The sequence below is a fragment of the Elephas maximus genome, chromosome 24 (assembly GCF_024166365.1).
Source record: "Elephas maximus indicus isolate mEleMax1 chromosome 24, mEleMax1 primary haplotype, whole genome shotgun sequence".
In the NCBI taxonomy this organism is placed as follows: domain Eukaryota; kingdom Metazoa; phylum Chordata; class Mammalia; order Proboscidea; family Elephantidae; genus Elephas; species Elephas maximus.
Window position 1 is genome coordinate 4,153,284 of NC_064842.1, and position 12,623 is coordinate 4,165,906.

A 12,623-nucleotide genomic window follows, 5' to 3' on the forward strand; every position below is an offset into this window, starting at 1 on the left:
TAAATTCATTCACTTAACAAATATTTACTAAGCAGCTTTTATGTGCCGGAGGCTGTGGTAATCCTGAAGATTATTTGTAACTAAAAAGGATCAAATTAAAATATTTTCTTCAGTTTTTCCCATTTTTTTTTTGTCAAGAGTACAAAGCGAATTTTATTCTGTAAAGAAAAATATAATAGAAAACATTTGTATCACGATATCAGTAGCATCATATAAAGGATGTCCTACTATTGTTTTTTGCTTACTATATTCACTTTGTTTTTTTATATCCACTTATTTCCATTTTACATATGTCTCATGTCTCATGTATGTATAACTGCATATACACATACGTAAGCACACACATACATGTTCTGTGTATGCATTGTGGCTAATTTCCCAGTGTACAGATTTTAGCTTTTTCACAGAGATGTCCTTCAACTTAACAGATGTAGACATGAACGCTAGAATTTGGTACATTAAATTATGGACCTTTTGAAAATTAATCTTCATTTTTAATTTTCATAGTTTGAAAATTAAATTTTCATTTCATAACTACAGGTCCAGAAGAATTATTAATTTGAGTGTGATAGAGTAGTGTTTTATTATAAATTCCTTTGTTTTTTCCTTCTGGATTTTACCTTACTTTACTAATTGTCTCAGAGAAGAACATATCTCTGAAACCTGCTGCTATATTGCCCCACGGTCTCCCTTTAAATATTCCTGCCATTTCATTTTCTGCTGTTCGTGGCCAGGAGATACTAGTGTTAAAATATTTGATTGCAACGATGAGCATATACCCAAGTGAAATAAGACAGGAAATGATCAAATTTAAATTTCTCTCTACAAGCAAATATTGATTTTTTTTTTAGTTTTATTTGAACTCTTCAGGTCATATAATTTTTTATCACCATCTGAGGTACCTATGATAACTAGGAAGAGCGTAAGTTATCCAACGCTTCCCTTCACAGCTACCGTAGTTCTCAATTGGGAATTCACCTGTTGAATCTGTACACATTAATCTGCATCTTAGTTGCACAGTAGAACCAAAATATTTTTATTATAAACAAATCAGCAATATAATATGCTTTAAGATTCTAGTTTAAATATTGTGAAACACTTTGCTTTGAACAGGTCTTCAGCTCTTTCACCTGAATCTCAGGCTCCTTTTGTGTGTGTCTGTGAATTACCGTTATTCCAACCTCATGTACACCTTTAAGGATCTTGAAATGCTATATTCCTTTCCTAGGGCTTCCATAACACATTACCACGAACTTGGTTATTTAAAATGGTAGAAACGCATTCTCTCACGGTTCTAGAGGCCAGAAATTTGGAATCAAGGGGTCAGCAAGGTACACCCCCTCCAGAGGCTCTAGGGGAGAACCCTGCCTCCTCTTCCAACTTCCCGTGGCTCCAGGCATTCCTTGGCTTGTGACTTCATAACTCTAGTATTTGCCTCCATCTTCCCGTAGTTTTCTCATCTTATCCCTGTCTCCCCTCTCCATGTCTCTAATAAGGACATTTGTCATCCTGGGGCTACTTGGATAATCTAGGATGATCTCAGCTAGAAGTCATTAAGTCAGTCACATCACAAAGACCTGTTCTTCTTAATGAGATTATATCCACAGGTTCCGGAGGCCAGAACGTGGAGACACTGTTGAGGGTGCAGGGCTATTATTTAAACCACCTTGGATGCTAAGAGAAAAAAGGACACAGTGGCTAGGAAACATTTTGGGTAACATAGTTAAAAGTAAAAGCTCGAACACTGAACCATAAACAAATTAAAAAAAAAAAAAACACAAGCATTTATTTCTTATATAAAATAAAATGTAACAGAATATATCTCATATATTTAAGAAAATTATTGTTTTGTAAAACTTTATATGTATATATATGTGTGTGTGTGTGTGTGTGTGTGTGTGTGTGTGTGTGTACAGATATACACACACACATCAAGCCAAAACCAAACCGGTAGCTGCGGAGTAGATTCCAACTCATAGCAACCCTACAGGACAGAGTAGAACTGCCCCATAGGGTTTCCAGGGCTGTAAATCTTTATGGGAACAGAGTGCCACACGTTTCTCCCGCTGAGTGGCTGGTGGGTTCCAGTTGCCGACCTTTCCATTAGCAACAGAGTGGTTAACCACTGCGCCACCAGGGCTCCTTTTCATACACACACAAACGCATATGTATATTAAATATAAGATACATATGTGGACACACACACACGACCATTTCAATGTGGATCGTAGTAAGACTTTAATGTGGGTCACTAAGGCCCACAGAGAGCATGGGACAGTTTTCTCTCTTTAGGAAATTGGTATAAAAAATTAAAGTGTAAACATCTTTATTATTAAGAGCCAGAACTTTTTGTGATAGGACTAGCTGATACAACGCATTGGCACGTTATTTCCAGATTAATCACCAATTTTTTCAAATAAATTTAAATTTCTACGTTAACTGACTCATTTAATACGAAAAACCAGCTCAGGTGCCTACTCACGGGTGATCTTGATGACTCCCAACCAAAAGCATGAAATGCGTTACTGTTTTTGTGCTAATTAAGCACTGAAAAGTGATAAACTTTTTTTTTCCACCACGAGTTTTTTGGCTTCTACATAGTATTTTGGATGACACATACTGTCTAGTGACTGTGTGTAGGAAATTGACATACTCACGATTCTGTGAACAAAGATTTATATAAACCCACTGGAGCCGCAGCTGCTCCGAACGGTTGAGCCCATTGAAATGTGACTGTCAGCTTGAGCAGACCTGTGTTTTCTGATTTACAATGCAATTTAGGGAAATAACAACATGGGGTCACAAATTCAAAAAAGAATATGAAGAAAGGGAACAGTAATTTATAGTTTATCTACATAGTACCAGGGCCAAGTTTTTACAAAAGAAGTACTGCCAAAATTTGTACAAAAACCCAAACCGTTGCCATCTAGTCAGCTCCAACTCATAGCGACCTTACAGGGCAGAGTAGAACTGCCCCACAGAGTTTCCGAGCAGTGCCTGGTAGATTCGAATTGCTGCCCTTTTGGATAGCAGCTGTAGCTCTTAACCATTCATTATGCTACCAGGGTTTCCAAAATTTGTATAGCAGTAGAAGAAAGGCTATTAGATCATTTTGGTTTTGAAGTAACTCACCGAAGGCTATAATTAGACAAAAACCGACTAAATATATTCTAGTTGTCATCTTCTTTAGATTAACCAATGGTGGGTGACTGTATAATTCGTATTCCTTACCCTTCTGTACCATAACTAATCCAGATATTCCAAGTTTTAAAAACTCAGAGTTCAGAAGCAAAGAGATTATTTCTAGTTTTCATTTTAAATGATTGAAAATGCTAACTATTTTTTACAACTGAGAATCCTTGCTGTTCAAAAATGTAACTAGTACCACCCCCCCCCCAAAAAAAAAACAAAACCCAGTGTCGTTGAGTCGATTCCGACTCATAGAGACCCTATAGGACAGAGCAGAACTACCCAATAGAGTTTCCAAGGAGCACCTGGTGGATTCAAATTGCCGACCTCTTGGTTAGCAGCCGTAGCACTTAACCACTACGCCACCAGGGTTTCCATAACTAGTACTGAGTATCAAAAACTGCAAAATAAAATATAGCTTCAAATTTCTAAATGATAATACTAGAACACATGCTTTCCCTCAATGGGGAGATTTCGGCTGTTACTAAATCCAAGTCTTATACTATTTTTCAAAAACAAATCTTCTTAAACCATGTTGTTCAAGTATGAATTCATGTTGTTGTTGTTGTTAGGTGCTGTCGAGTTGATCCAACTCATAGCGACCCTATGCACAACACAACAAAACACTGCCTGGTCCTGCACCATCCTTACCATGGTTGTTATGCTTGAGCCCATTGTTGCAGCCACTGTGTCAGTCCCCCTCATCGAGGGTCATCCTCTTTTCTGCTGACCCTCTACTTTACCAAGCGTGAGGTCCTTCTTGAGGGACTGATCCCTCCTGACAACATGTCCAAAGTATGTAAGACGCAGTCTCGCCATCCTTGCTTCTAAGGAGCATTCTGGTTGTACTTCTTCTGAGACAGATTTGTTCTTTTGGCAGCCCATGGTATATGCAGTGTTCGTCTCCAACACCACAATTTAAAGGCATCAGTTCTTCTTTCTTCCTTCTTCCTTATTCATTGTCAAGCTTTCACATGCATGTGATGCAATTGAAAATACCATGGCTTGGGTCAGGCACACCTTAGTCATCAAGGTGACATCATTGCTTTTCGACACTTTAAAGAGGTCCTTTGCAGCAGATTTGCCCAATGAAATGCATCTTTTGATTTCTTGACTGCTGCTTCCATGGCTGTTGACTGTGGATCCAAGTAAAATGAAATCCTTGACAACTTCAATCTTTTCTCCATTTATCATGATGTTGCTCATTGGTCCAGTTGTGAGGATTTTTCTTTTCTTTATGTTGAGGTGCAATCCATACTGAGGGCTGTGGTCTTTGATCTTCAATAGTAAGTGCTTCAAGTCCTCTTCACTTTCAGCAAGCAAGGTTGTGTCATCTGCATAACACAGGTTGTTAATGAGTCTTCCTCCAATCCTGATGCCCCATTCTTCTTCATATAGTCCAGCTTCTCGAATTATTTGCTCAGCATACAGATTGAATAGGTATGGCGAAAGAATACAACCCTGACGCACACCTTTCCTGACTTTAAACCAATCAGTATCCCCTTGTTCTGTCCAAACAACTGCCTCTTGATCTATGTAAAGATTCCTCATGAGCACAATTAAGTGTTCTGGAATTCCCATTCTTTGCAGTGTTATCCATAGTTTGTTACAATCCACACAGTCGAATGCCTTTGCATAGCCAATAAAACACAGGTAAACATCCTTCTGGTATTCTCTGCTTTCAGCCAGGATCCATCTGACATCAGCAATGATATCCCTGGTTCCACGTCCTCTTCTGAAACCAGCTTGAATTTCTGGCAGTTCCCTGTCGATATACTGCTGCAGCCTTTTTTGAATGATCTTCAGCAAAATTTTGCTTGAGTGTGATATTAACGATATTGTTCAATAATTTCTGCTTTCAGTTGAATCACCTTTTTTGGGAATAGGCATAAATATGGATCTCTTCCAGTCAGTTGGCCAGGAAGCTGTCTTCCATATTTCTTGGCATAGACGAGTGAATGCTTGAGCACTGCATCCATTTGTTGAAACATCTCAATTGATATTCCATCAATTCCTGGAGCCTTGTTTTTCGCCAATGCCTTCAGTGCAGCTTGGACTTTTCCGTCAGTACCATCAGTTCCTGATCATATGCTACCTCTTGAAGTGGTTGAATGTCAACTAAGTCTTTTTGGTATAATGACTCTGTGTATTCCTTCCATCTTCTTTTGATACTTCCTGTGTCATTTAATATATTCCCCATAAAATCCTTCACTATTGCAACTCAAGGCTTGAATTTTTTCTTCAGTTCTTTCAGCTTGAGAAGCACCGAGCGTGTTCTTCCCTTTTGGTTTTCCATCTCCAGCTCTTTACACGTGTCATTATGATACTTAATCTTCTTGCGCTGCCCTTTGAAATCTTCTGTTCAGTTCTTTTACTTCATCGTTTCTTCCTTTTGCTTTAGCTGCTCGACATTGGAGAGCAAGTTTCAGAGTCTGCTCTGACATCCGTCTTGGTCTTTTGTTTCTTTCCTGTCTTTTCAATGACCTCTTGCTTTCTTTATGTATGATGTCCTTGATGTCATTCCACTACTTGTCTGGTCTTTGGTCATTAGTGTTCAGCGCATCAAATCCATTCTTGAGATGGTCTCTAAATTCAGGTGGGATATACTGAAAGTCATATTTTGGCTCTTGTGGACTTGCCCTGATTTTCTTCAGTTTCAGCTTGAACTCGCATAGGAGCAATTGATGGTCTGTTCCACAGTCGGCCCTTGGCCTTGTTCTGACTAATGATATTGAGCTTTTTCACAGATGTAGTCAATTTGATTCCTGTATGTTCCATCTTGTGAGGTCCATGCGTATAGTCGCCATTTATATTGGTGAGAAAAGGTATTTGCAATGAAGAAGTTGTTGGTGGTGCAAAATTCTATCATTCAATCTGCAGCATTTTTTCTGTTACCAAAGCCATATTTTCCAACTGCTGATCCTTCTTGGTTGTTTCCAACTTTCGCATTCCAATCACCAGTAATTATCGATGCATCCTGATTGCATGTTCAGTCAATTTCAGAGTGCAGCAGCTGATAAAAATCTTCGGTGTCTAATCTTTGGCCTTAATGATTGGTGGGTAAATTTGAGTACTAATCATATTAACTGGTCTTCCTTGTAGGTTTATGGATATTATCCTATCACTGACAGCGTTGTACTTCAGGATACATGTTGAAATGTTTTGACGATGAGTGCAACACCATTCCTCTTCAACTTGTCATTCCCAGCATAGTAGACTATATGATTGTCCAATTCAAAATGGCCAATACCAGTCCATTTCAGCTCACTAATGCCTAGAATATCGATGTTTATGTGTTCCATTTCATTTTTGACGATTTCTAATTTTCCTAGATTCGAATTTTGTACATTCCAGGTTCTGATTATTAATGGATGTTTGCAATCTGTTTCTTCTCATTTTGAGTCATGCCACATCAGCAAACGAAGGTCCTGAAAGCTTGACTCCATCCAATTCATTAATATCGACTCTACTTTGAGAAGGCAGCTCTTTCCCTGTTATCTTTTGAGTGCCTTCCAACCTGGGGGGCTCATCTTCCAACACTATATCAGACAATATGAACATATAGATGTGATCATATGTGGCCTTATGTCCTTCCTGTTTTTTTATGTTAAAGCATATTCTGGTTCCAATGAAGAATAATTTGAATGGAAATATTATGTTTGGAAGTAAGGTAAAATAGATTGTTTTTCATGAACGTGCTGAAATAAAACATCTTGGTATAGCTCATCCCTCTGAAATATTTGAAGAGGGAATCGTTCGTGGAAACAACACTGTACTGTTTCAGAAGTACCATGTATAATTTCAGTTGATCTGCATTCCTCAAGGAAGACAATAATGAACTCAGTAATTTTTCCCTGGAGACGTAAGATTTTCTGTGGTAGTGTTTTATTTGTTTCATGGTTTTTGTAAACTGAAAGAGAGCAGACACGTGTCTAGCAGTAAGGAGTGGTGTGACTACTTTTTCAATGAAAAACATTTTTTCTATATATTCTGTCTTGAGGAGATGATGTTTTCATTTAGAAAATAAAGATTATTTACATATTATGCATAACATGACAATACTCATTTCTGAGGCTGGTGCAGTAAAAATAAGAAGTGACCCCAAATTCAGAAGGTGAAATCCATGCCTACTTGGTAAACAAACAGAATAGTATGTCCCCCGTTACACACAGGTGGAATTTAGTTTCTTACTCTTTACAGTTCTTGCATCTAAAAGACCCCACGGTCTCATTGACAACATTTGGAATGTCCCTGTCCCCGGTGGCAGATAAACATTGCTGCAGTCCCCACCGTCACATGCCAGTGTAGCTGGCCACCGTGAGTGGAGGCCAAGCAAAGCTTCTTTCCCACTGTTGTTTCTTTCAACTCTGGGGATGTTAATGCATGTAGTGAAGCTTACTTCAGTAAGCTGGCATTGTACCGTATCAAGAAAATGCACTTTGATTGGGAAGTTCTGATACCAAGACCCTTTGAAAGACTATCCCTGGAACTTATATTTGGCCCCGGCATTGTGAAGGGACCTGAGAATATCGAAGGACACAGTTTTCTTCTGCTGGCCACCAGTGGCAGCATTTGGTCTCCTCCCAACCTCACTCGGGTGGCAATGCCTCCCTTCAGTGAAAGAGCTGTGACTTGAAGACTTTACCTTGACCATGTTGTTGTTTTTGGTAATGTTGACTCAGTTTTCAACTCATAGCGGCTGCATGTGACAGAATAGAACTGCCCCACAGGGCTTTCTAGGCTTTAATCTGTATAGGGAAACCCTGGTGACATAGTGGTTAAGAGCTATGGCTGCTTACCAAAAGTTCAGCAGTTCAAATCCCCCAGGTGCTCCTTGGAAACCCTATGGGGCAGTTCTACTCTGGCCTATTAGGTTGCTATGAGTTGGCATTGACTCGATGGCAAAGAGTTTGGTTTTGGTTTTGGTTAATCTTTACAGGAGCAAACCACCAGCTCTTTCTCCCATGGAGCCACTGGGTGGATTTGAACCACCAACCTTTCAGTTGGTACTTGTGTGCTTAACTGTTAAGGCATCAGGACTTCTGACCTTGACTATACATGGACAAGTAAAGAGCAGTACAGCCTGGGCCCTGGAGATATTGCAGTACTTTATCATTATTTTTTATGGGAAAAGTGCTTTTAATATGAAGAGTTCCATATGCCATTTGAAATAGTTTGGACTTTATTCTGAAAAGCTTAGGGAACTATTGAAGAATTTTAAGTAAGTAGAGTGACATGGCGAAGGTGGATTAGAAGCAAGCAAAACTGGGTGCAGGGGAATCAGCTATGAGAAATTATTGCAGGATTCCAGGTAATGTAGAATGAAGGCCCTATGATGACAGTGGGCTAGAGGTGAAAGTATGGGCTTCAGAAGTATTTGCGAGAGAGAATGGATAGGATTTGGCATTCCATCAGCTGTGGGTAGTAAAGGAAAGGAAAGGGAGCAAGACATCCATGATTTGAGCTTTGGATGGGATTAAGGAACACAGGAAAACAAGAGATTTTGACTAGGTGGCAGGAACGAGATCGTTTCATTTTGGACATGTGATCTGTGGGCCTGTTGGACATGTAGGTGGTAAACTCACATCTAGATTATTGGGTATACAAGCATGGAACGTAGGAAGGATGGAAGATGGAGAGAGACTTTGGGGCATCACGATTACGTAAACGGTGAGGAAAGTTGTCAGTACAGATGAATTCACCTAATGAAGATTTGTTGAGTAAGTAAACAATAGAGCTAAAAACGGAACCCTGAGTAGCACCTTAATTTCAAAGGCTGAATGTAGATATTATAAAGGACCATTTAGCAAAAAAGGAAACAAAAGTTGCCATCTTGTTGATTCCAACTCATAGCAACCCTGTAGGACAGAGTAGAACAGACAGTCACATCTTCCTTCTGCAGGGCGTGGCTGGTGGGTTCAAACTTCTGACCTTTTAGTTAGCAGCCTGTCACTTAACCACTGTGCTGCTAGCTCTCCTATTCAGCAAATAATGCCAACAAATTGATTCATGGCTGGGTCTAGAGGAAGGACAATGGAGTTGAGGGTTTGGAGAGAGGATAATTAAAGTGATGGATCAGATTGGTTAAAGATGATAAAAAAAAGTGAAGAAAAAGACCCTAATAAAAGGCTGACCCAATAACATAAAATAGACAAATTAAGTGACTATATTTCCCTGTGAGGTTGTGCTCCAGGGGTGCCACTCCTACAGAAAACATTGTAAATATCGCCTCCTGGAATGGTACCACACAGTAGGTATATACTAGGATTGTTCTTTGGGGACATCAAGTGCAATCCCAAAGGACGGCATTCACATTGTATTTTATGAAAATGGGAGCCTCTGGAGCATAACTGGGGCTCTGGTGGCACAGTGCTTAAGCGATTGGCTGCTAACCAAAAGGTCAGCAGTTCAAATGCACTAGCTGCTCCTGGGAAACCCTGTGGGGCTGTTCCACTCTGTCCTGTAGGGTCGCTATGAGTCAGAATTGACTTGACAGCAATGGGTTTGGTTTGGTTTATGGAGCACAACTAATGGAAAACTACATGAACTGTGTTCTTTGGTGTTGAGCAAAGTAGCAGCAGCCCCGATTACTAGGCAGGTATTTTTGGGGATACATATGCAGTAAATACACACAAATTTGTGTGAATGAGTGCACACACGTGTATATATGTTGAGTGTATAGATATATGTTTAAATATATATATATACACATATCTATATCCATGTACATATATACATGTTGATATCATATATGTGTGTATACATGTAGATAGCCATGTATGTATATACATATAGATATACATGTACGTATATGAATGTAGATATCCATGTTCATATATACATGTAGATAACCATGTATATATGTACATATAGATATCCATGTAGGTATATACATGCAGATATCCATGTATGTGTATACATGTAGATATCCAGGTACCTGTATACATGTAGCTATCCATGTACGTGTACACGTATAGATATCCATGTACCTGTATACATGTAGATATCCATGTATGTATATACAGGTAGATATCCATGTACCTATATACATATATGTACACATATAAATGTATAGAGAGACAGAATGGGAGATGGGAAGAGGGAAAGGGAGGGCAGAGAGAGGGAGAGTTGAATTACATACCTGCTTTCCTTTCCAAAGAAAAGATGGAGAGCTGTCACGTACTCTGTCCATCTTAAAATTGCTTAAATATTAATTGCCAGAGGTGCTAGGAGGAGGTGCAAATAATTCATAAGCTAAGGGGTCAGAAAAGTCTTTGCAAAAGAAATAAGTAAAATTTTAAAAGGTAGGGGGTTGGGATGGAGGGGTGATGTTCTGTGTCAGTAGAACAGCTTGTCAAAAGCAGAGAAGTACGAAAGCACAGAGTACTGGAAGGGGGGCAGAATTTAATCCATAGACTGGCAAAGAGGATTTTTGCAGAGGCATACTGAAAACTAAGCTGTGTACATGGGTTTGTAGGATTGTGGAGAGCCTTAAACGTGAGATTGCAGATTTGGGGTTTCCCTACACTATAGATGGCGGTGGGGTGGGCATGAGCTGTGGAATGATGATGTTAGAGTGGCAGGGAAGGGACAGGACTGGAGAAAAAGGAGAAAAGCATGGAGACCGGCTAGGAGATTATTTAAACAAACAATTCATTACTAAATCAAACGTTCGTTCATTCCACAGCATTTTCTGATCTTTACTATGGGCTCTGGCTACTGGCTAAAGAGTCAGCCTTCGTCTGTGGTAGTTTAAGGCCGATGTCTTTATAGAGAGTATTCCATGGGTGATAGGTTCCCTTAATAATCTTTGTAATTGTTTGCTTTTACTTTTCTTCTTCTAGGGATGGGAAAAAAGGAGTAGTTTTTTACAATAAACCACTTAGTCTTTGTTACAGATCAATTCTCTTCTGTTTTTTCTCCACTTTCTTCCATCCGTCCCTCTGCTCTTCCTTTCTCCCTCCCATCCCCTTCCCTCCCCTTCCTTTCTCTTTCCTTCCTCTCCCTTCCTTTTTGTTACCTTCCCTTCCATTCCATTCCCTTCCTTTCTCTTCCCTCTTTCTTTCTCTCTTTCTTCAGACTGTTATCAGACTTTGTAGTTATTTTAATTTCTAACATAATAGGGGTATGGTACTCTTTAGTACAATTTTTTTTTTGTATTGATTTTCTTATACTTTTGTTGAGTTACTGAAGTAATTATAAATTACTACTTGAATTTGGACTGTGGGTATACAGTGATCTTAAGACTTCTCGGGTTCCCATTTTAATGCATATGACTCCTCTTAGGCTAAGGAGTAACTAAAATAGAGATATGCAGTGTCATGATGGGCTATTAAACATTGGGAAAAGATAAAGAGTCCATCTCTTCTACCTTATGGCAGAGTGTCCCTCACTATACTGTGGGCAGAAGATCAGAGAAATCAGACTTTGGAACTCATCTGCTGGTCCATAGTTGGCTTTACCAAGTGATATCCAAGGAGAAAATCCCTTCTCTTTACAGCCCAGCATCAGCTCCCCACGTTATCTGTGTTTTCAACAGGCCTTTGGAAAGGGGAAGAAAAATAAAAGAATAACAGTGTAAGAACTAAATTATGCTTTCTGGCAACAGTGACTGTCACGAGACAGAATGTGTCTAATTCATAAATGAATTTTATGGACAGTAATTTCTGTAGATCCAGGACCCCTAATTATATCTCCTCCCCTTCCTTCTCTACCACCACGGTCACTACCACCTTTTCCTCTCATACGTGGGCAATTTCGACATATTAAAAATAAGTTCCCGAATCAGACCCATCTGTTACTACCCAGCAACAGAAAAGGGCTTTGTGAACTTAGCTTTTTCACTGACTGTTATAGTACAGATAAGTGAAATCTGGAAACTGAAAGTTTCCATGTTCTTTTAAATGAATAGAAAAAATTTGTATGACTTCTAAAAAAATGTGTGGGCTTTGGAGTCACATAAAACTGAGATTTGATTCTATCTCAAATATTCAGTGGCTCTGAAAACTTCATCAAGATAACGAATCTCTCCAAGTCTCCACTTTCTTGTAAAGTGAAGGTCACAGCACCCTCGTCGTGAGGTGCCTGTGATGATTCCAGGCATAGAGTTATGCTAAAAGGCCTGCTGAATCCTAGTTCTTTTCCTCGTGAGTTTCCAACAAAATTGGTATCAAGTTGTCACCCTAAGTGAAATAATCACGTAAAGCTCTAAGACGAGCTTCTATATATCATCCATGTTCTGTATAAAGCTTAAAATGCCATGAATACTTACATGTCCAAATATCTTACCTGGTTGAAATAATAAGTAAACACAAAGGGTAAACAAGAAAATATCAAGGGTATGTGTATTTGCATATTGCTAGAATTTACTCACAAAACAAGAAAATCAGAATAGTTACCAAATAAAAAACCAAATCCACTGCTCTTGAGTCGAT

The 12,623-nt window shown here is 39.1% G+C and overlaps 1 protein-coding gene across 4 annotated transcripts in view; it reads left to right on the forward strand.

The window, feature by feature from the left end:
* The window catches only part of KCNK2 (potassium two pore domain channel subfamily K member 2), a 237,172-nt gene that overhangs the window by 195,390 nt on the left and 29,159 nt on the right, over positions 1–12,623 (forward strand). The window lies entirely within an intron of this gene.